Here is a 23,096-nt window from a genome sequence, read left to right as displayed (position 1 = left end):
AACTTAAAATCAGCAGAAAATCTATGAATTCTATATCATTTGTCCATTGTATGACCTTTTTTCTTACAGTAACTACAAATTAAATCATTTATCTTGAAATTAAAATCATGATTCTGTATTTTATAATCATTAAATTTTCTTTCTGTAGGTTGATTAGAGGCAAGAAAGGATGATAAATCTCCAGGGTACACTGTTGGAACATGATTTTTTCTCTGTTTTTTATGCTGAATTATGTGTGAATAAGCCTACCCAATAGAAGGTAAGGGAGAAGACATCAATATATTACTTCTCACACCTATGAAAGTATCATTCAATCCCATCATGAACTGCAACAATCATTCATCTTGGTATGCCTTTCGTCCATTTTCCTTAGCACCATACTCACAGATATATAGGCAAACAAAAAATGTATTCAAAGGCATCCAGTTCATCCTATCAACTTTTCCGTTTAGTGAAATAAGTTGAGACACTTGTATTTACCTAGGTGGTTTCACTTAACTTTTTTGAAGTTGAAATAACTTGGCTCCACTTGTCTAACCAAATATTTCTTTAAGATCCTTCTATAGATCCTTTGGACTGCTGGAATATAGCATACTCTCTGCAATTTCTTTCGAGAGGGAGTTTAGCAGCCATGATGGGACCATGTCGTTACACCTGTTCCAAGCACTGTGCATATTAAAATCTGAGGAAGAAATAATCAACGATCTATCAAAAAATTCTAACTTGTTCTTGGCTGAAAGAGCAATAATTATTAACCTTCTCCAACCTCCATAACCTTTGCCATAAAAAATAGCGAAAATGATTTTTATCCGTAGGTAATTCGAGGAATAGAGATAGTAAGAATGACTTTGATCAATTATCTTAATTGCAGGAGATTCAGCAGTTGGAACAACACCGTTGGTCTATGTTGTCTCTGCTATTTCATCAGTGAGCTAAGCAGTGTTGATCATGATTAAAGATTAAAATAGATGCGAGGTGAACAAGAATCGAAGATTAATATTTGAAATAAGGTGGTTGGAATCAACCTTGCTCTGACACTATGTAAAGAATGGATCTTGGGCCTAACTCAATCTCAAAAACTAGCTCATGAAGACGGATTTCCCAAAATCCATATAAGGAGATCAATTACACATTTTTTTTCCTATGTGAGATACTTAACACTCTCCTGCAAGCACATGCCTCGTTAACTGAAGCATGAATAATATAATATGGGGATCGCTTAGCATCAGTGAACAAAGATTTGGGAAGAGTCTGACTCTAATACTATGTAAGAATGAACGAAAAATTTATGGAAAAGAAAAACAAAAGGAATTAGGGAAAATTTTCTTTTCTGTTTTCTTGAATGATTAATTGCTTAGTACAATAAGCTATATATACAAGTAAAGAATCAAAATGAAGGCTCCTAAATAAGGTACAAAATAACTAAAGGGATACACTTCTAAATAACGTAGGAAACTAAGGGGATAATCTTCTAAAAAAAAAGACTTCTAAACAAAGAAGAAAATAAAAGATTTACCTAGAGTGTACAAAATAAATAAAATAATACGTGTATAAAGCAATATGTACAATGATCTGTTGAAGTTGGATGCAATCATCATCATTAAATCAGTCCCAAGCCATGTAGTCCATTATCGAATAATGTTGAGGTTGCAACAGACAAATAATGAAACAAGTGAATGAAACGGGTGAACCAATCCGGTTCAATGAACAAAATACACTACTATTCCAACAATAATTGGAGTAGCTAGTTGCTGCGTATAACACACTTTTATAACCCCCCAAAAATGTATCTAAGAAGAACGATGGTTGGATTCCAATTACTGTACAAGGATATGATGTATACGTACCATTGTCTTCTTTGGTAATTCAAACATGATGAACTATGTTGTTTTTTTGATAAAGCAGTGACCTAAAATGTTGCATGCATGATAACAAATAAAGAGATATTGACCCATAGTTGGAGTTGGCACAAGCTAGCTATATATATCCATTATCTCTAGCTATTCTCCAAGAATTGAAGGTGTTATGGCTCTATCAACGTTCGGTGAGTTAGCTCTATCAAAGTCCAGCCAGGACCATTACCATTGGCATTTGGCATATAGGTCGATATCAACATATAAACTGCAACTATTGATTTGCATAAACTATATATACTATTTTGAATTTAAAATTTTGAATCGGTATCTAATTATTCTCTATCGAATTAGCTTGATATCTTCCTATTAGATCATTTTGTTAGGATATATTATGTAACATGCATTTTGTTATAGTATTTTTTCTTATGGAGTAATTTTTTAATAATTTGTTTATTTTAATAAAGTTTACTTTTAAATAGGTCATGTACTCAATTGTATGTCCGTTATTTATATAGTGAGTGATTTGGTGTATCGAGTTTACTTTATACTTGAAAGATTAAATTGCCGTTTTTTATAAGTGTAAATTTTGTGTTCAACAATCGATATGATTGTAGCATCGATTAACTTATCTTATTTACGAAAGTAGTATAGTTTCGATTCTTTGTGCTAGTACATTTTGTATGTACTAAATAAATCAAGTAGAAATAAGTAATTTATATTGACCTTATAAAATAAATTCTCAATCCTTTAAATGTACATACACTCGGAATTATGATAGAATTATGATATTCTATACTTCTTAATAACAACAAGAGGAGTGAAATGGGCTATGCCTGATTTTCGCCCATAAGTGATAGATCGACAGTAAATCAAAAGGCCAGAACTATTCGACACAATTTATCACGGAGCCATTTCAACATCTATAGCAAAGACTTTTTCGATTACTTTGAATATCCTTAATAATATATGTGCTATATAAAATGTCAGAAAGGGAATGACAAACCAATGAATAAAGCAGGGGGAAAAAGAAAAAAAATGACAGAAGAGAGAACAAGCGGAGAAATAATTGAAGAGGTAAATCCCGAAAAATCCACTAATAAAAAGATCAAAATAGAAAAAAGAAAAATGAATTAAGGCAATGAAACTGGCAAAATTCCATAGAATCAAATGACTATGTATCTAAAGATACAGAAAGAAAAAAACGACACAAGAGAGAACAAGGAGATAAATAATTGAAGAGGTAAATCCCGAAAAATCCATTAATAGAAAGATCAAAATAGCAAAAAAAATAAAATGAATTAAGGCAATGAAACTGGCAAAATTCCCTAGAAATCAAATGACTGTATCTAAGGGTATGATTATAATTGACTGAAATATCTAGTATCCCTCAACTATGACCAACTTTGTCATGATACACTCCAACTTTACGGAATCCTATTATCCTCGAACTTAATTTTAGCATATTTTTTCATTCTTTTATGGTAACGTGACATCTTTTGTCAACCTTAGCTGATGTGGAACCTTTGATGTGGATCCCATTTTATGTAATAAAGTATCACGTTAGTACAAAAGGGTGCAAAAATATGCTAAAATTGAATTAAGGGGTAATAACACCCTCGTGAAATTGATGTATACCGTAACAACTTTGATCATAGTTCGAGGGGTACTGAATGCTTATCATTATAATTTAGTAAATATATTGAATTATCATTATTCCGTTAAAAAAATTAAATAAATTATTATCAAATCAATAACTCGGTAATTACAAACATCCTAAACCTTACCAAATCATTAAACCGATAAATTAATACTAGTATATTTTTTGTTTCGGATTGTGGATTTTATGAGAAACACATCCATCCTAATATTTCCTTCGTCCCATATTTAATTTGGTCATCGTACTACATATAAATATTTCATAATATTAGTTAAACTCTTACTAAATTAGGATAGATTATTTTTTTTCATTTTACACCTACAATTAACAGTATATATTAAATGTAAATAATTACAATTTCAATTTCTCTTTCTATTTTTATGCCTAATGAATATTATTAATATGAGTAAAGTGTAAAATAATAAAATTTATCGTTCAATTTATTATTTTTTAATCACTATATAAAATAAATTATGCCTAATTACAATGAAACAGGGTGAGTATAAGTGACTCACGAAGCAAGTGGCAACGCCGTTCGTCTGTAAAGAACTAACTACCTTTATTTATTTAAATGGAAATCCATTTAACCAAAAAAAAATGCCGTCCGTCTGTAGTTGCTATCTGTGTTACCCAACGGGGTTACCAGTATTAAACATATAGGGCTCATCCTCCTTTTGGTGGGCCCTCAATCCATTCACTAGTGATCAATGGACCCAAAAATGGTTGAACAAAGCCAATTCAAGGTTAGACAAATAGGGGAGAACTTAATTGGGAATTAATTCCTTTTTTACCTAATTAATATTTTCTAACACATTTTATTACTGTGTATAATATAATTTTTGATATATTACAATTTACAGCTTAGTTTTAGCTATAATTACAATTCCACTACTTTTTCTTAACTTTGTTTCTCCTGTTCTCCTTGTCTTTCTGGCGACAACGTTGAAATAACGAACAATCAACAGTCCTACTCCGATAGCCACTACAATATCCATGCGGAATAGTAATGGCACAGTCGAAATTGTTAGATTTTGCTAGAGTTATTGGATGATGGAAAAGAAACGGAGTGGGTAAAGAAGTTGTTGGTTGCTCCGGTAATGTGAGTTTGTTAGAGAAGACGTGGGTTGTTTGGTGGCTGATTCGTTGGGAAAATGGAGTGGGTAGTGACTGTTGGTTGCTCTAGCGATGTGAGTTCGTCGGAGAAAACACTAGTAGTTTGGTTGCTAGCTCAATGAAAAAAATGGCAAAAAAGAGGTAATGGGTCTGTTGGTGGTGATGGTGGAGATCTGATCGGAGTTTGATGGTCGTGGTAGAAAAAGCTGGTGTACGGTGGCGGGGCAGTGTGATATGTATTAAGATTGTATTAAACGTAAAGGATTGTTGTAATACATTAAAATTCAATATTATAGATTTTTTATGAATTCGAAAATTGTTATTTGATAACAAGTATAAGACATTTCTAAATGTAAACTAACTTAAATTATAATGAAATATTCAAAATTCATATGTAATACTTATACTCCATTTTGTATTATGGAAAAGAGACAAATATATCCCAAATTATGATAAAATATATTTATATACGTTTCGTCATATTTTGAGTACACATATGCTCATACCGTTAATGAAATGACACATATATGCCCCTCACACTAAAGGTAGGGTCATATATGCATCTAAAGTATGATGGAGGTTATCTATGTACTGTTGGTGAAATTACAATAAATATTACAACTGAAAATTACAAGTGAAGAAAAATCAAAAGTTATCTTCTTCTTCGGCTGAGGCGCGTATATCTCGCTCTCTTTAAGGAAATTTAAGTCCACTGCAACAAAATTGTTTCATCACTCCTGCAGTAATCTTCTTGATTTGTCCCCTACAGGATACAACAACCCTTTCTCAAAGAACAACTCAATAACTCTGGATAAGAGTTGAGTTCAAAGCTTTACAAAAAGAACACCTCCCTTCAACTAATAAACTCTTTTTTTACTAACTTTTGTGAACTCTCTATTATTTTGTGTTTTTATCTACATGCATGCAAGACTACCTCTATTTATAGGTGAGAAATCTTTCATGCAATGAACAGGAAGATAAATGTGGTAGATGAATGACATAGAAGTTACAAGAGTTATAAGGGTTACAAGAGTTAAAAAGGTTATAACACATAAAATAATAGGATAATGGAGGAATAAAGAGTGGAAGTTACATGTAACTTATATCCACATTCTACCATTACTAACCAATTGTGTTTAATGGCTCAAGATTTACAAAAGAATGATAGTTAGAAGGCTGAAAGAAACAGCCATGCAAATCGTAACAAAAGAATGAAAGTTAGAAGGCTGAAAGAAACAGCCATGCAAATCGTATAAAAAGTGCCAAATTATGGCATTTAGAAGATGGAGTAATGCTGCACATATTGCCTTAGATGTATGGTGTAATGCAACAAAAAATCAACTAACTCCCAGACATTAAAGTGCAAGTAATGCACAATACATTTACACTCCATACTAGACTCCTTAATGACTAAAATCAATTCCACTAATGAAATAAAAATTGGTTAAGGAAGCAATACAATGTGAGACAATAATATATTATAAAAATAATATTAAAATTCTCACTAATAAATTCTTCATCCCATCTGCTAGAGTTATTGGTAGTAGTTTTTGCCTTTGAAAAGTTTAGATCTTACTTAATTGGGACAAAGCTGATTGTACACATAGACCAGGCGGTATTACAGTACTTAATAGCTAAGAAGGATGCAAAGCCAAGGCTTATCCATTGGGTGTTGCTGTTGCAAGAATTTGATTTCTAGGTGAAAGACAAAAAAGACACAGAAAATGAAGTTGCAGATCACTTGTCTAGACTAGAGGAGGAAGCTATGCAGAAGGTTGCTAAGGGATTGGAGATTGATGATAGCTTTCCAGATGAACAAATATTGGCAGCTTCTAATATTTAATTCCATGATTTACAGATTTTGCAAATTACTTAGCCAGTGATCTAGTCCCAAAAGATCTTTCATATCAACAAAGGAAGAAATTCATGCACGAGGTGAGAATTTTTTTTGGAATGAACCTTCTCTTTTGAAAATCTGTGCAGATAGAATCATTCGTAAGTGCATACCTGAAACAGAGGAGATGAGCATACTTAAAGTGAGCCATTCATCGCGAGTTGGGGTCATCATGGAGGGGCCCACATGGCTCATAAGATCCTGCAATGCGACTACTATTGGCTGACTATATACAAAGATGTTCATGACTATGCTGCCATGTGTGATCAATGTAGACAATAAGGTACTATTTCTAGAAGACATGAATTACCTATGACCCTCATCTTAGAATTAAAAGTGTTTGATGTATGGGGCACAAATTTCATGGGACCTTTTGTGAGTTTGTGTGGCATAAAGTACATACTTATGGATGTTGACTATGTGTCGAAGTAGGTGGAAGCAATTGGGCTTCCTAACAATGAAGCAAGAAGTGTCACTGCATTTTTGAGAAAGAACATCTTTTCTCTATTCGGTATGCCACATGCTATTATTAGTGATGGAGGGTCATATTTTTTAATCATCTATTTAAGAGGCTGCTTAAAAAGTATGGTGTGAATCACAGGGTGGTAAAACCTTATCATTCGCATACTAGTGAACAAGTTGAAGTGTCCAGTAGAGAAATCAAGTCCATATTAGCAAAGATTGTGAATGCCAATAGGACTGGATAGGCGAGAAATTTAGATGACGCATTATGGGCCTATTGTAACGCTTACAAAACCCCCATAGGTGCTTTACCCTATCAGCTGATGTATGGAAAGGCTTGCTATTTACCTATTGAGCTTGATCATAAGGCACTATAGGCGTTGAAGAAGCTGAATCTAGAGTGGTAGGATGCAACCAAGTCGAGGTTGAATAACATTAATGAGTTGGATGAATTCCAATTTTGGGCATATGATAGTTCAGTACGCTACAAGGACAAGATGAAGTTGTATCATGACCGAAAGATTGAGAAGAGGGTTTTTGAAAAAGGCGACCAAGTGCTACTGTACAATTCTAGGCTTTATTTGTTTCTAGGTAAGCTAAAGTCAAGATGGCATGGGCCTTTCACTGTGACAAAGGTTTACCCCTATGTTGCTTTAGAATTAAAGAAGGATAGTGCAAGTCCATTAAAGGTAAACGGACACAGAGTAAAACACTATATGAGAAATATAGAAGAGGTTAAGGAGCTAGTTGATATTGACCTTGATGAAGTTTGAGTAATCAAGGAAATTGCATCGTGTCGCGACGTTAAATCAAACACTTCATGGGAGGCAACCCATGAGGTCAGTTGGTAAAGTCTAATTATCCAAATTAGCCATGTCATGCCACGATGTTAAATCAAGCACTGCGTGGGAGGCAACCCATGTTTTTATACTTATTTTATTTATAGGGTAACGTGTTTGTTCAATGTGCAGGACTAAAATGAATGCAAAAAAAATCCACAGAAGTTAAAAAGGTATCATACAAACTCTTTATGAGTTGTATCTATACAATACGACTCGTGAGTAGGAGTCATATTGGCTTGCGAGAACAATTAGAACCAGACAAATTTTTTTTGAATGAATACGACTCCAGTACGAGTCTTACCCTTTGGGTACTATTCGTGACCAAGAGTCGTCCCACTTCTAGAACCCAGGTAAGATCTCAGGAGAATACGAGTCAAAGAAATGACCCGTAAGTCTGGGTCTGAGTTGTATAAACAACTCCTACCCTAACTTACTAGGTTAGTTCTTTGGTAGACCTGACCCAATAATTATATATAAGAGGAAATTGAGATCCGACAGAGCACCCGACATTTCTAACTCGTACCTGCATAAGTTTATCCCCAATTTTGAACTTTAATCCTAAAAATAAACTTGTTTTCAACTCGATCCACTTACCAACAACCTCAAATCGGTCAATTGGTGTGATTTTAACTTGAATTTGGGGCCTCTAAGATCCCAACATCGAAACAAGCTACTCTACACTTACCAAGTAAGTTTCCAAATTTATTTTTGCTATATTGTAAGTTGAAATGAGTAGTATGTGATATTGATAACTTGGTTTAAGTCAAGTTTCTTCATTTCATGGATTGTTGATAGATTATTTATGCTATTTGAGTTGAAAATGGAGAATGAGGGAAGAACTAGGGTTTAGAAATAGTTTTAGATATGATTTCGCATTTAAATAACTAGAAATAGTTAAATATAGTAGTGGGTACTTTGGTAATATCATCAAAGTCAAACTTTGAAGTTGGACTTCTATGTTGCAGTGGACAGAAGACTCCATACGACTCATACCCACCGGTACGGGAGTCGTAATGGGACACATACCCACTGACATCATAGAAATCTAACAAATTCAAAGTTCTAGAATGGATACGACTCAGCCATACAAGTCGTATCTAGACCATACTACTCGTACACACTTACGTAACCACAAGGAAAGATTAATAATAGCATAAACGTTTCTAACCAGCTTACGACTGTTGGCCATAAGTCGTACCCAGTCGGTACGACTACTAAGGAGGAGTCGTAAGCTGGCCAGTTAATAAAGGTCATACATTGTCTAGGATACGACTCCGATATACGAGTTGTACCCAGTGGGTATGAACAGTACCTATCACTCATACCCAACTGAAACCAATCATATTGAACTTTAAATTTTAATTTTTCTCTTATTTTTTTATTACTAATATTAGTGTACTTACAGGAAAATGCCTCCAAAGAACGTTTTGTTTTTCAAAATAATTGCTAAAAAGAGGAATAAATAAGCACCAGTCGAGAGTGAGGAAACTAGTATTTCCAGGTTAGATTCCATATCTGAAAGCAGTGGAGAAGAGTATGATAGAACTACATCCATATTTGAATATGTTGTAGCTGCATCATGTTGTGGTCAACTACTGTGGTTCAAGCAATAACTTTAAGACTTTGGCATCCTCTTAGACTATGTGCCCTTGTACCGTGACGACACAAGTTCTATCAATATAGAAATGAATCCAGTTCAACATAAAAGAACAAAACATATTTAAGTTAGGCATCACTTTCTGAAGGATAATGTGGAAAAGGGCTTGATCAACATGGTAGTTTACAACAATGAAGATCAGATTGTTGACATCTTTACCAAAGCACTTGGTAGATAACCTTTTGAAAGAAATATGTCAAGACTAGGGCTGATGATACCAAGTTGAATGCATGTTGATCTTCTTTATCGTCTTACTATGGCTATGACTTGGTAAGCAGGTATCCAGGCTAGACAATTTCACCTATGTCTAACTCAATCTCATATATTTTTCATATATACACCATGGTATGGAGGAAAAATAGGTAGAAAGGTAAAATAGCTCAAGTGATATGTACCTAAGTATACTCAGACCATCACGTAGGGACCAGGTACCTATTCAGGTTAGTATCACACTCGATTCTAGAGTAATGGCCATAATTTCCTTACCAGTAGAAGTGACATAGAAATTGTTACACTCCAAAATATTACTTGACTATGATAGGACAAAGAGTGTAGCTACTAAACCATTTTTATGGTCTAAGGATTCCACATCTGGAAAGTATGTGCACAAAAATAAAACAAAAAAAAGACAAAAATATCTTTTCTCTATATGTACATCCATGTATATAGTTCAGGGAGGCGGAGGTTGGTAAATTCTCCCATGGAAAATCCTCTCCCTATCCTTAGTAGGACTGGTTTCCCCAAAGGTTATTTCTCTTATGACCCTGACACTACTGCTTCTTCTCTGTATGGGCCTTTGTCTGGATACTGTTTGATATTTTCTCCTAATTTCTGCATGAGTTCTCTTGGTGCTATTTCTCTTTCCTACTTATATTATCCTTCCTGATCATGTAAGTGTTACCTTAATGGCCATGAGTTAATATAAGTATGCTTATATATACTTGGTTTACTACCCAACCTCCTTGATGATTCCAAAAGAGGGAATTTGAGATATGGATTTACATAATTGTATTTATTGCAGCTGAGCTATGTGATTGGTGATAGTGAGTAGAGACAGGGGTTCTCTCACTCAGAGGGAATATGATGCTTATAATCAGGGGGAATAAGTTGAAGAATGGCTTAGAGATATTAGTGATAGGGGGAATTCTTGTGGCTTGTATTGCCGAGTCCTTCTAGTAGACTGTGTGCTGTGTGGATGATTGAAGATGTTGAATACTTGCATGGGTTTCTCATCATCATAAAGGGATAAATTGTTAAGTCCTTAGTTTTAATGATTGACAAACTGTGTGTTGGGAACTGTTTCCTAGAGATAATGTGATGATAAAGGTTCTAGTTCTTAGGGAACAGGTTGGGCTCACCTGTCACTATCACAGTCAACTGTCATAGCTGGCGCAAAGTACAAAAGTTGGTGAAAAGTTGCTTCCACCCTTTTGTCTCAGCCAATGGGATCTGTCCTAGGTTTTCTTATGTTATACTATATATTTCTTATCTTTCTCAACAAGAAAACAATCGCTTCCATATTCTTACAACTAAATATCTCTTTGAAGCTGAAATCAAAGACTCTACTTTGCAACTGGGAATTGATCATTCATCAATTTTATTTACTTATTGTATTTGGGTCTTTGTAAGGTGTTCTTGAATGTTTACCTACATTTTCTTAGGATTTTTAGTAGGTGTTGAGGTGTAAATCTCTCTTTGTAATCATCTATAGTTAGGTGATTCTCAAGCTAGAGTTAGCTTGGTGTGTCCTATTAGAGTTAGTTGTAGGTTTAAGCAATAGAGTTACTGCTTATGTTTTCCTTATAATAGAGTTATTACTAGGAGATTGAGGATTAAGAGTTTAATCCTGAGGTCTAGAGTCTATACTCAAGAAGTTTCTTGGATATAGTGGAGCTTAGAAATTCTGGAGGCATGTCATATTTTTTCTCCTTTGAGCAAGGAGTTTCCACATAAAATTCTTGTGTCTGCTATTTACTCTATTCCTGCCCTTCTTAGTCTATATCTTTCTTAGTTCTTGTCGTGTGAGTTCATCTAGGAACAGGTTCCAAAGTTTAGGAGCAACCCACTGCAACTCTTCAGATTAATTCCACGGATGATTATTAAACCTACTCACTTTAATAGTAGTCGTAAAATCATTTTTCGTAACAATAAAGTCACTACAACAATAATAATATACTCATTATATTTTTGCCAGTTCGAGTCCGGGGAAAGTAACTGATGCAGTCTATACAACTACCTAGATGTAAGATTGAGAGGTTTTTTCTTATAGATAGATACAAAGGTTATTTCTAATAGACCCCCGACTCAAGATACAACAGTCTAGAAAAGAAATAGTAAAAGGATAAGAAACAATATGAACAACCACATCCATTAATAATATAAACAAGACTCATCAAGTAATACGATAAATAATAACCCACTCTACAATAATACTAATATTATAGCTACAAGCATGGTTAACAAAACAAAGTCCTCCGACCTACTAATAATGAAACGCCCCTCCTACTATCCTTCTACCCTAATCCACCTCCTCTACACCTTCCTACGTAGGGTCATGTCCTTGGTAAGATAGAGTTGCTCCAAGTTATGTCTTATCACCTCCCTCCAATATTTGTTTGGCCTACCTCTACCTTGCCTAAATCAATCCCTAGTCAAACCTCTCACACCTCCGTACTGGACATCAGTGCCTCTCTTCATTATATGCTCAAACCATCTCAATCTCATTTGCTGCATCTTGGCTTCCATCGACGTTACTCTCACCTTATCTTGAATAACCTTATTTCTAATCATATCCTCCTCGTACACCCATATATCAATCAAATCATTCTCATTTCCGCCACTTTTGTATTTTGGATGTGAGATTTCCTTACTGGCTCCGTCCCATACAATATAGCAGGTCTGACTACCACTCTATAAACTTGTCTTTGAGTTTAGTAAACACCTTCTTGTCATACAAGATTTTGGATGTACACCTCCGCTTCATCCTCCCTACCCCCAATTTGGTGAGTGGCGTTATCATTAATTTATCATTTCCCCTAAATCATAAACCCAAGATACTTGGAACTATCACTCTTCTGGATGGCCTGAGTATCAAGCCTCACAACCATATTAGCCTCATCTAATGCCTCGCTAAACTTATACTCCAAAAATTCTGTCTTAGACCTACTCAACCTAAACCCTATACACTCTATGGTTTCTCTCCAAACCTTAAACTTATCATTAAACCACCAAAAATCTTATTAATCAATACCACATCATTCGCAAATAGCAAATACAAAGGCACCTCACCTTTTATTTGCAAAGTCAAAATATCCATCACCAAGGCAAATAAAAATGGGCTAAAAGTTGATCCTTCGTGTAACCCCATCAAGACGAAAAATGCTCTGAGTCCCCACTTATAATCCTAATCTGAGTCTTGGCTGTATTATACATATCTATAATCGCCCTAGCATATGCCATAATTACACCTCTAGCTCTAAGCACCTCCATAAAAGCTCCCTGGGGAATCTATCATAAGCCTTCTCTAAGTCGCTGAACACCATGTGTAAGTCCTTCTTCCTCTTCCTACTTTGCTCTATTAGTCTCCTTATGAGATGGAATACCTCAGCAGTCAGTCGAGCATCTTAGCATAAATTCAAAATGACTCTCAAAAATAGTCATAATTTTTCATAACCTCAACTCTATAACCCTCTTCCAAACCTTCATAGTTTGTCTCAACAACTTGATGCCCCTATAATTGTTACAATCATGAATTTCACCCTTGTTATTATACATAGGAATAATCATACTTTATCACAACACAAAAATCAAAGGTCATGATGGCACTTATTATGACAAACCATGACAAATAAACCTATCACCTAAATTGATATAAAATGAGAAAACAATACCAAAATTCAAGGTAAGGCTTCTAGAACAAAGACGAACCACACATATATCATAATAATGGAAAATACATAACAAATATTCCATAAATATCTTAAAATTTGATGTCATAGTGTAAGAACCAACTAAGTACATCTCAAAATCAAAATATACAAGCTGATAGTCCAAAATGAAACATAATCTATCTCTGAATACACAAAAGGATACGAACTAGATAAAAAGAGGTAGTAGATCAACTCCGGAAGCATAAACCAACAGCTACCTCAAAAATACTCCAAGTACTGCCCGAATCGACTACCGTGCAGTGCACTTGTACCTGGATCTGCACAGAAAGGGTGCAGTAGGGATGATTATGAACCACTTGTACTCAGTAGCTATCATAGGCCAACTGAGCAAAGTAGAAAATAAAGCATATAAAATACATACTGTCTTCACTAACAATTCTACAATGTCCCAAAAGGTAGCCCACACAATCTTAACTAACAATTCTATAATATACACATATACCTAAATCAAGTACAGTAAAGAAGCACAAATAAATAGATACCACATTAAGAATAAAAATACAATATAGAATGTACACCGTGTATGATATGCAATGAAAATGATGGTGATGGTGATGATGGCGTGATGCACGTTATCGCACAACCTCTGTATACACCTACCGAGTTTTTCTCCCAAGGTAGGACCCATGGAGGGTTCATCAATGAATATACAATCCAATACCCAAAATCAATCCTATATCCATAACTCCTCCCCAACACATAAATAAGCAGAGGATTTTTAAAAATGTCATATTTTCTGTCAGAAAAAGCCAGTATTTTCATGGTGGTAACAATGTTTTATAAATGTGTATGATTTGAGGCTGTAATGCTCACAACCAAAACAGAATAAAAATTTCTAAATCCAACTAATATACCAACCATGTGAGCCAAAATCCACTCAATATGCCAACCATTCATGAATCAATATAGTCCATAAACCAATAAAGTAAGATATAGAAAAAAATATGCCATTTAATGCTTATTAACCTCCAAAATCCTAAACTCACACAAATCACACCGAAATGCCCTAGAAATAGTGGCAATCATCCCTGCACCCCTTAAATACCATAAAGCAACCATGGAGAGGGGTAAATGATAAAATCACATAGAAATGAATAATTCACAAAAATCACCAAATCAAGTCATTACATCATCTACCACTAAGAATCTAGTTCGTCCTCAAACTAAAGGTAGGGGAAAATACCCGAATCAACAAAAATCTGGAGATAGCTACCAGGCATATTAGACTCAACCTCCTAAGTAGCCTCATGCAGAGGTGTATGTCTCCACTGAACCTTAACCACTGGAATATCTTTAGAACTCAACCGTATAACATTCCAGGCTTTAATGGAGATGAGCATCCCAGCAAAAGACAACCTTTCATTTAACTGAATTGAATCCCAACGAATGACCTAAGACTTATCTAGAATGTAACGTTGAAGTATGGAAACATGAAAAAAATAGATGAATAGCCAATAAATCTAGGTGGTAATGCTAACTCATAAGCCACATCCCTAATAGTTCGAAAAATCTCAGAGGTCTAATATATCTGGGGCTAAGCTTGCCCCTCTTCCCAAACCTCATGACTCACTTTATGGGCGACGACGAAGAAAGAATCAATCATTAATATGAAATCTCAAGGCACGAGGTGCCTTGATAAACCTCCAAAGTCTATCACGCAAGTGTGGAACATATCATCCAAAACCTGAATAGTCTGCTCTGATTGACAATCAGTCTCGGGGTAAAAAGTTATGATAAGATTATGATAAGATTAGCCCAAGTACCCAACTCCTCCTTAAAAGTCTTCTAAAAGTGAGTTGTGAACACTGAACCTCGATCTGAGATGATAGACGTTGGCATACCATAAAAATGAATTATCTAATGAATATAGATATGGGCTAACCTCTCAGTACTGAAAGACTCCTGAACTGGAATAAAATAAGCAGACTTGGTCAATCAATCCACGATGACCCAAACACTATCAGAACCACAAGAAGTACAAAAAAAACTAATCACAATCCCATTTCCACTTAGGGATGGATAACCTATGAAGCAAACCACCATGTCTCAAGTGCTCGACCTTTACTTGCTGACAACATAGGCAACGAGTTACAAAATTTTCCACCCTTTCTCATACTACCATACCAGTAATGCTGTCTCAAATCACGATACATCTTTTTCACTCTTAGATGGATGGACTACCTAGAACTATGAGCCTCCTCCAAAATCAATCTAATTTAATTACCTACTCTCGACACACAAACTCAACCTCCAATCTTCAAAATACCATCTGAATCAAGAGATATTTGCTTAGCCTCACCACGCAACACCTTATCTAAAATCATCCTCATCCAAACATAGTCAAACTAATGTACCCGGATCTACTCTATCATGGAAGACTTAGCCTCATAGAATACCAAAACATAACCAAGTGTAGAAATATCAAGTATAATAGTTTGGTTAGCCAAAAACTAAATCTCTAAGGCCAAAGGCCCCTTTTGGGTCAAAAGATGCGCTAATATACCCATGTTAGTCGACTTATGGCTCATCTGGAACCACATTAGCCTTGCCTGAATGATAGAGAATAGTCAGGTCATAATTCTTAAGTAACTCAAGCCAATATTGATACCTTATATTAAGATCTCACTGGGTGAAGAAATACTAAAGGCTACGATGATATGAGTAGATCTCACAACGACCTCTATACTAGTAGTGTCTCCATAACTTTAAAGAAAATACAACCGTGCGAAACTCCAAATCAAGGGTAGGATAATTCTTTTCATGAGGCTTCAACTGACGAGAATGACATGCAATCACTTTAACCTCCTACATCCATATAATACTTGACCCAACATCAAAAGTAAAAAAATACGATAAAGCCCACGCCCTCCTCGGGCAAAATTAAGATAGGAGTTGAGGTCAACAAATCCTTGAGCATTTGGAAGCTCGCCTCACAAGTATCAAACTACTGAAAGGAAATCTTATTCTGAGTAACATAGACAAATGCGCTGGAATAGATAAAAAACCCTCAATAAAGCATCGATAGTAACCTGCCAAACCAATAAAACTCTAAACTCGGTAGGCAAAGTAGGCCTATCCCAATCATGAAATGCTACAATCTTGGATAAATCAACCATAATAAAATCCTTAGTCACTACATAATCCAAGAAAGAAGCAAACTCCAACCAAAAACTAACGTTTAGAGAACTTAGCATACAATTTCTCATCCCCTTATCTCTTTATTACAATACTCAAATGCTTCTCATGATTAACTTTACTCTTGGAATGAATCACGATATCATCTATAAATACAATGACAAAAGAGTCGAGATACGATCAAAATACTTTATTTATCAACTTTTGTGGCTGGGGAATTGGTCAACCCAAAAGACATGACCAAGAACTCATAATGACCATGCCGAATCTGAAAAAGTAGTCTTCAAAATATCCAAAGCTCTAATGCTCAATTGGTGATACCTAGATATTAAATCAGCCTTTAAAATCATCGAAGTACCTTGAAGCTGATCGAATAAAGCATCAATATAAGAAAGAGGCTACTTATTCTTACAGTTACCTTATTCATCTATCGATAATAAATACACATACACATAGACCCATCCTTTTTATTCACAAATAAGACAGGATCACCCCAAGGTGATACATTAGGTCGGATGAATCCCTTATCCAAATCTTGTAACTAATTCTTTAATTCCTTCAACTCTATTGGGCCCAACCTATAAGAAGGAATAGAAATGGGCTTGGGGCCTAGCTCAACGTCAAAGCAAAGTTAATATAATGATCCGTAGGCATACCAGGAAAACCCAAATGAAAAACATCAATGAACTCATGGATAATACGAACAAAATTTAAAGAAGATAATGAAGAAACACTAGTATCACGAATATGAGCTAAATATGACAAACATCCCCTTTCAACCAAGGGATGATCCTAAAGGAATGATATAACTCTTTTAGGACCCGAATGAAGCACAAACTTTCAAGCTATCCTTGGGACACGAGCTAAGGTCACGTCTTAGCATAGCAGTCTAGGACAATATGATAAGGAGATAACCAATCCGTACCCAAAATAACATTAAAATCTACCATGTCTAAGATATTAGATCTACTCAAGTCTCACGCCCAGCAAAGGTCATAAAACAATATCAGTAAACTCGATCCGACACTAAAGAGTCTCCTATAGAGATATACACAGATAGGCATGACAAAAGGCTCACTAGCAGAATCAAAACTAAAAACCAAATATTCAGACACATGAGAAAGAGGACCTCGGATAAAATAACATAGAATATAGATCTGAAATAAACAAGGATGATATGTATGATAAAAGCGTTGGAAGCCTCTGCCTTTAGTCTGTGGGTATAGCATAGCACTGTTAACGACCACCACCCGACTGAATAGCCCTATGACCACCACCACATGCACCACTATCTCTGCCCACACACCTCTAGTATAACCTCTACCTCTCACTTAAGATATAACTATAGTCTTGAAAACACGGTAGGAACAGTGCTTGATAAAATAGCTAACCTCATCACAAATAAAGTAATCTTTGTGATCCAACTCAATAGGAAGAGGTATTACTGAGCTAGAACGACTACCCAAAGCTGGTAAACTAGAAAACCCACCACCTGAACCTTGTAAGGTTGCCTGCATGGTTCTGATATGATACTCGTGAAAACTACTAGAATCTCTACCTCAAAGAGTGTGACCTCTGAACTTACCCGATGATACACCCTTTTAGAGCCTCTTTGAGATGCTCAAAGAATTGACTTAGTTATCTTATCACAATTCACTATACTCTGTAGGCAGTTGCAATCCAAAGAAAAACATCCAACCCCTTCATACACTTTTAAATCTTCTCAAACTCGATGGCAATACTGGCATAAGAATATCTAGAAAAGGCATAAAAATATGCCTTGTACTCTACAATAGTGATGAAGCCCTGATCCAGGTGATCAAACTTATCTATAATCTGATCCCTTAGAATGTAAGGCACAAACCTATCCAAAAAGGCATCAACAATCTGATCCCAAGTCATCTTTGGAGAACGAATAGGTCTTCAACTAACAAGTGACCTCCACTATCCCTGGATGCATCTCTCAACTGGTAAGTAGTGTAAGAAATCTCATACAACTCAAGTGATCCAAGGTTATGTAGCTTATCCCTACAGTCAATCAAGAACTCAAGGACATCCTTACCCACAACACCACTGAACGTTGGAGGACATAAATGAGGGAATCTCTTAATCCTTTTCTGATCCTTAGATGAAAAAATTATATTCTAAATAATAAAAGACATAGTGAATTTGGCCTACTAATATCCCATCTGTAGAGGTGACACAGATGGAAATTGAACTCGTGATCTCAAAATACCATACTCTATGAAGGTGCTGAAGGAGGAATTACACTCAGAGTCGGTGGAGTACCATAAGAAGATGTCGGTTCCACTGGATGATCTACACTTAAAATTAGAGGAACACCATAGGCAGACTCTAGCACAGACGGGGCTATAATATTCAGGGTTGGAGGAACACCAGGTGGACTCAAAGGAGCACCCTCCAAATGAGTCTGCAAGTGAATCAACAACCCATTCAAGATCAAGGTAGAAAGACTCTATGACACTAGAGTAGGCCCCATATCTCCAACATGCACAATTCGAGGCTCAGGGGAGAGAACCTTAGTACTACCTCTAGAAGGGACAGATCATTGTGTACGTCCACTATCTCGGGCCCATCCATGTCTTGGAACTCACCCTCTAGATTAAGATATCTCCTCGTATGATAACTCTGCATCCAAAACCTCATGGGATCTAGTCCATACCATCTATAAGAGTGAAACTTACTTCATAATACATGGTATGGAAAAATTTGCATGATATAGAATAAAATAGGGGAAGTTTCTTAAAGATATTTTATAGCCTTTCAAAGATAGATATAGACATCTATGTACTAATCCACAAGACACTACTATACATCTTATTCTTACACTGATGAAACTAATGAACCTGGATGCTTTGATACCAATTATCACATTTCAAAAATCCAGGGTCATAATGGCACTTGTCGTGGCAAGACTTGACAAGTAAGTATATCACCCAAACTAATATAAAATGAGGAAATAATACCAAAACCCAAAGTAAGGCTTCTAGAACAAAGCCAAACCACACATATACCATCATAACATAAAAAATACATAACAAAGATACCATAAATCTCCTAAAACCCGGTGTTATAGTGTAAGAACCATCTAGTACATCTCTAAATGAAAATATGCAAACTGATAGTCCAAAAAGGAACATAATCTATCTTTGAATATAAAACAAGACATGAACTAGATAAGAAAAGGTAGTAGATCATCTCTAAAAGCATAGACTAACCGCTACCTCAAAAATACTCCACGCACTGCCCGAATCAGCTATCAGGCGATGCATTTATACCTGGATCTATACCGAAAGGGTGCGGTAGGGATGAGTGTGATCTACTTATTCTCAGTAGGTATCATAGGCCGACTGAGCAAATAAGAAAATAAAGCATATAAACTACACACTATGGGTACGTCACCTGTAATAAGAAAATATCCCAAATAGTATCCCACACTATCTTCACTAACAATTCTATAATATACATATATAATAAAATATAAGTACAAGAAAGAAGTACAAACAGTTAGATATCACATAAAAAAAATATAATACAGAATGTACATGGTGTATGAAATGCAATGAAGCGATGGTGATGATGAGGATGATTTGATGCAAGAGGTTGTAGCACAAACTTTGTATATACCTATCGAGTTGTGCTCCCAAGGTAGGACCCACGGAGGGTCCATTAACCCATATACAATAAAATATCTATAACTCTTCTCTCGTGCATACATCGATATAGAGTTTTAAAAATATCATATTTTCTGTTAGAAAAATTTAGTATTTCTATGGTGATATCAATGTTTCATGAATGTATATGATATGAGGATGTAGTGATCATAACCAAATCGGAATGAGAATTTCCGAATCTAACTAATTCACCAACCACGTGAGCAAAATCCACTCAATATGCCAACCATCCATGAATCCAATTTAGTCCATAAACTAATAAAGTATGATATACCAAAAATATGTCTTCTGATACATCATAAATACCAACTTAGATATTTTTCACCAAGAAAACAACCAATTATGTAATTACCAGGCTGATAACATTATATAAGAACCTACATCGTCACACATAGCAAATAATGTATTAAATCCACCAAATTACAACAACATAGGCCCCCACTCGGGGAAGAATAATAATAAAAAATTTCCATGATTAGTTCCCACGCTCATAATATGATTCTATTCGGACATTAACTGTCCAACCTAGTCTGAAGAATGTTAGGCCATAACCTACCTCAAATGATGGCATCTTAATCCAAAAGCTCTAACTACAAACCCTTCCCTTCAGGAACTGCCTCAACAACAACTAAAACATATAAATATAGAATCTACGCATTAAAAGGAAGCTAAAGATACTCATATTATCCATTTTTTAGTCGCGGTCAAAATGGACCCCCAAAATAAATTTTTTAAAAAAAATGGTAAAATTAAAATTTAGTTCAAAAATATATTACCTATAATTAAAGGAAGTCATAGAAGAAAACCTAATAGAAAACGGATTAAAATTGGGGTTTAAATTGAAGAATTATTAATTTAGGCCTTTTGGATCAAACTGACCAAATTCTACTTTTTAATTCAAGTTTTAACAAGATTTAAATGACAAGAATTAAAGAAAAAGAATTGAAATAGCGATTTGTAGCTTACCCAAGCTTGAAAATGGAAGAAATCAGCCAAAAACTTAAGAACCACAAGCTCTAAGTCACAAAAATGGTGAAAATTTGTGAAAAGGGGGTATAAATACTACCCAAGCATCACTTAACCAAACATCGAGTCGCTTAAGCGACCAGGTGTCGCTTTCACGATACCCACCTGATCTGCGAAGGTCACGTAAGCAACCCGACTGTCGATTAAACGTTTAAGCAACACTTTAGCTGTGAAGACAAGTCACTTAAGTGACCAAAATATGGCTTAAGCGGATGCACCAGTTGAGTGGTGTATCAGTTAGAGACTTGGAGAATTTCTAGTATCTGTATGCCCCTCAAAATTCATCTGGAATCCCGAGAATGCAAACAAACTATGTTAACCTATCAAATTCGATGCTTTAAACTCAATGGCAATATCAAATTTTTAAAAAGATATCGTTTTCACAAAGTTATCCCCAAAGCCAATTTCACAACTTCTCAAATTGAGAGCTAAATTTGATACAAAAGCCATATAACTACACCAACCATGTTACCAACCTAAAATCAATGTTCCAAATCAGCTGGCATAGTTTGTTTTGCCATCTAACGCACAGATCAATAAATGTTTTTCAAGTCAACTATGAAGCCTTATTAACCTCCAAAACTATAAACTCACACAAATCACATCGAAATGCATTGAGAATCTGCCAATCATTCCCATACCCCAAAAATACCATAAACAACCACATGAAGAGGAAAATGGTCCAATCACATAGAAATAAATAATTCACAAAATCACCAAAGTCAAGTCATTACATGCTCAATCTCTAATTTTCAAGTATCTTCATTATCCTAAAAATAATATTAACAACCTAGTCAAACACTCCATCCTTGTCCCTCTGTGCACTTCCAAAAATCCATTAAATTTTATCCAACTTAGTCGCTATACACATATGTAGTCTATGAATAGTACCTTTTACTTCTTCAACCTTAACTCACCTAAAATATCCATAATCGCAAAGACTCTCAGAGTGCTCCAAATTTCAACATAATGCTAGTGTCCCTTACGTTGTTCAAAAACTTATGAAAGTAAGAATGTCAATTCCTTTGAATAATAAACCCGCCCTCCCAAAAAAAAATTTATCGTCGGTATTCTTAATACACTTTACTTGGTCAAGGTCTCGAGCCCTCCTCTCCCAAACCTTGGTTAGCTTGCATAATTTTTATCAAAACCTCTACCCTTTAACAATGTGCATAAGCTTTAGAAATATGTATTCTTAGCTATCGTAACCTTTAACTTAGCCTCTTTCCTAGTAATCTTGTACTCTTCCCTATTCATCTTCTTCTTTTTCTCACCTTACACTCGGCCAATATTGCATAGGCTCTCTTCTTAGCCTTCACCATTCCTTTAACCTTTATATTTCACCATTAGTCCCCTCAATGCTTGACTGATCTACCTCTCAGTATACTAATATCTCTCTAGCCATCTCTCAAAAGCAACTAGAAGTCTTATCCCATATACTATCAATATCACCTCAACTTTTCCGAGCTCTTTTTTTCATCAACTTCTCCCCTACGTCAAGCACACTGTATATAATCAGGATATTCTATTTAATCCTTGGCTTATCATCCATACATCTCCTCCTCCTATCCTTATTAATCTCTATGTACATCATTATAAGCCTACGTTGGATCAAAATATTCTCACAACGTAAAAATGTACAGCCTTTATGAAGACCCTTATCACCCTTCCTAAGGAGCAAAAAGTTAATTCGAGTCTTAATCACCGAACAACGGAAGGTAACCAAGTGAATCTCTTTCTTTGAAAAGTTTGAATTAACTGCCAACAATCCAAAAACCCAAGAAAAATGGAAAAACTCATCTCCTCCTT

The sequence above is a fragment of the Capsicum annuum genome, chromosome 11 (genome assembly GCF_002878395.1).
Source record: "Capsicum annuum cultivar UCD-10X-F1 chromosome 11, UCD10Xv1.1, whole genome shotgun sequence".
Classification (NCBI taxonomy): Eukaryota; Viridiplantae; Streptophyta; class Magnoliopsida; order Solanales; family Solanaceae; genus Capsicum; species Capsicum annuum.
The sequence above is the reverse complement of the archived record's forward strand: the minus strand, read 5'-3'. Positions refer to the sequence as shown.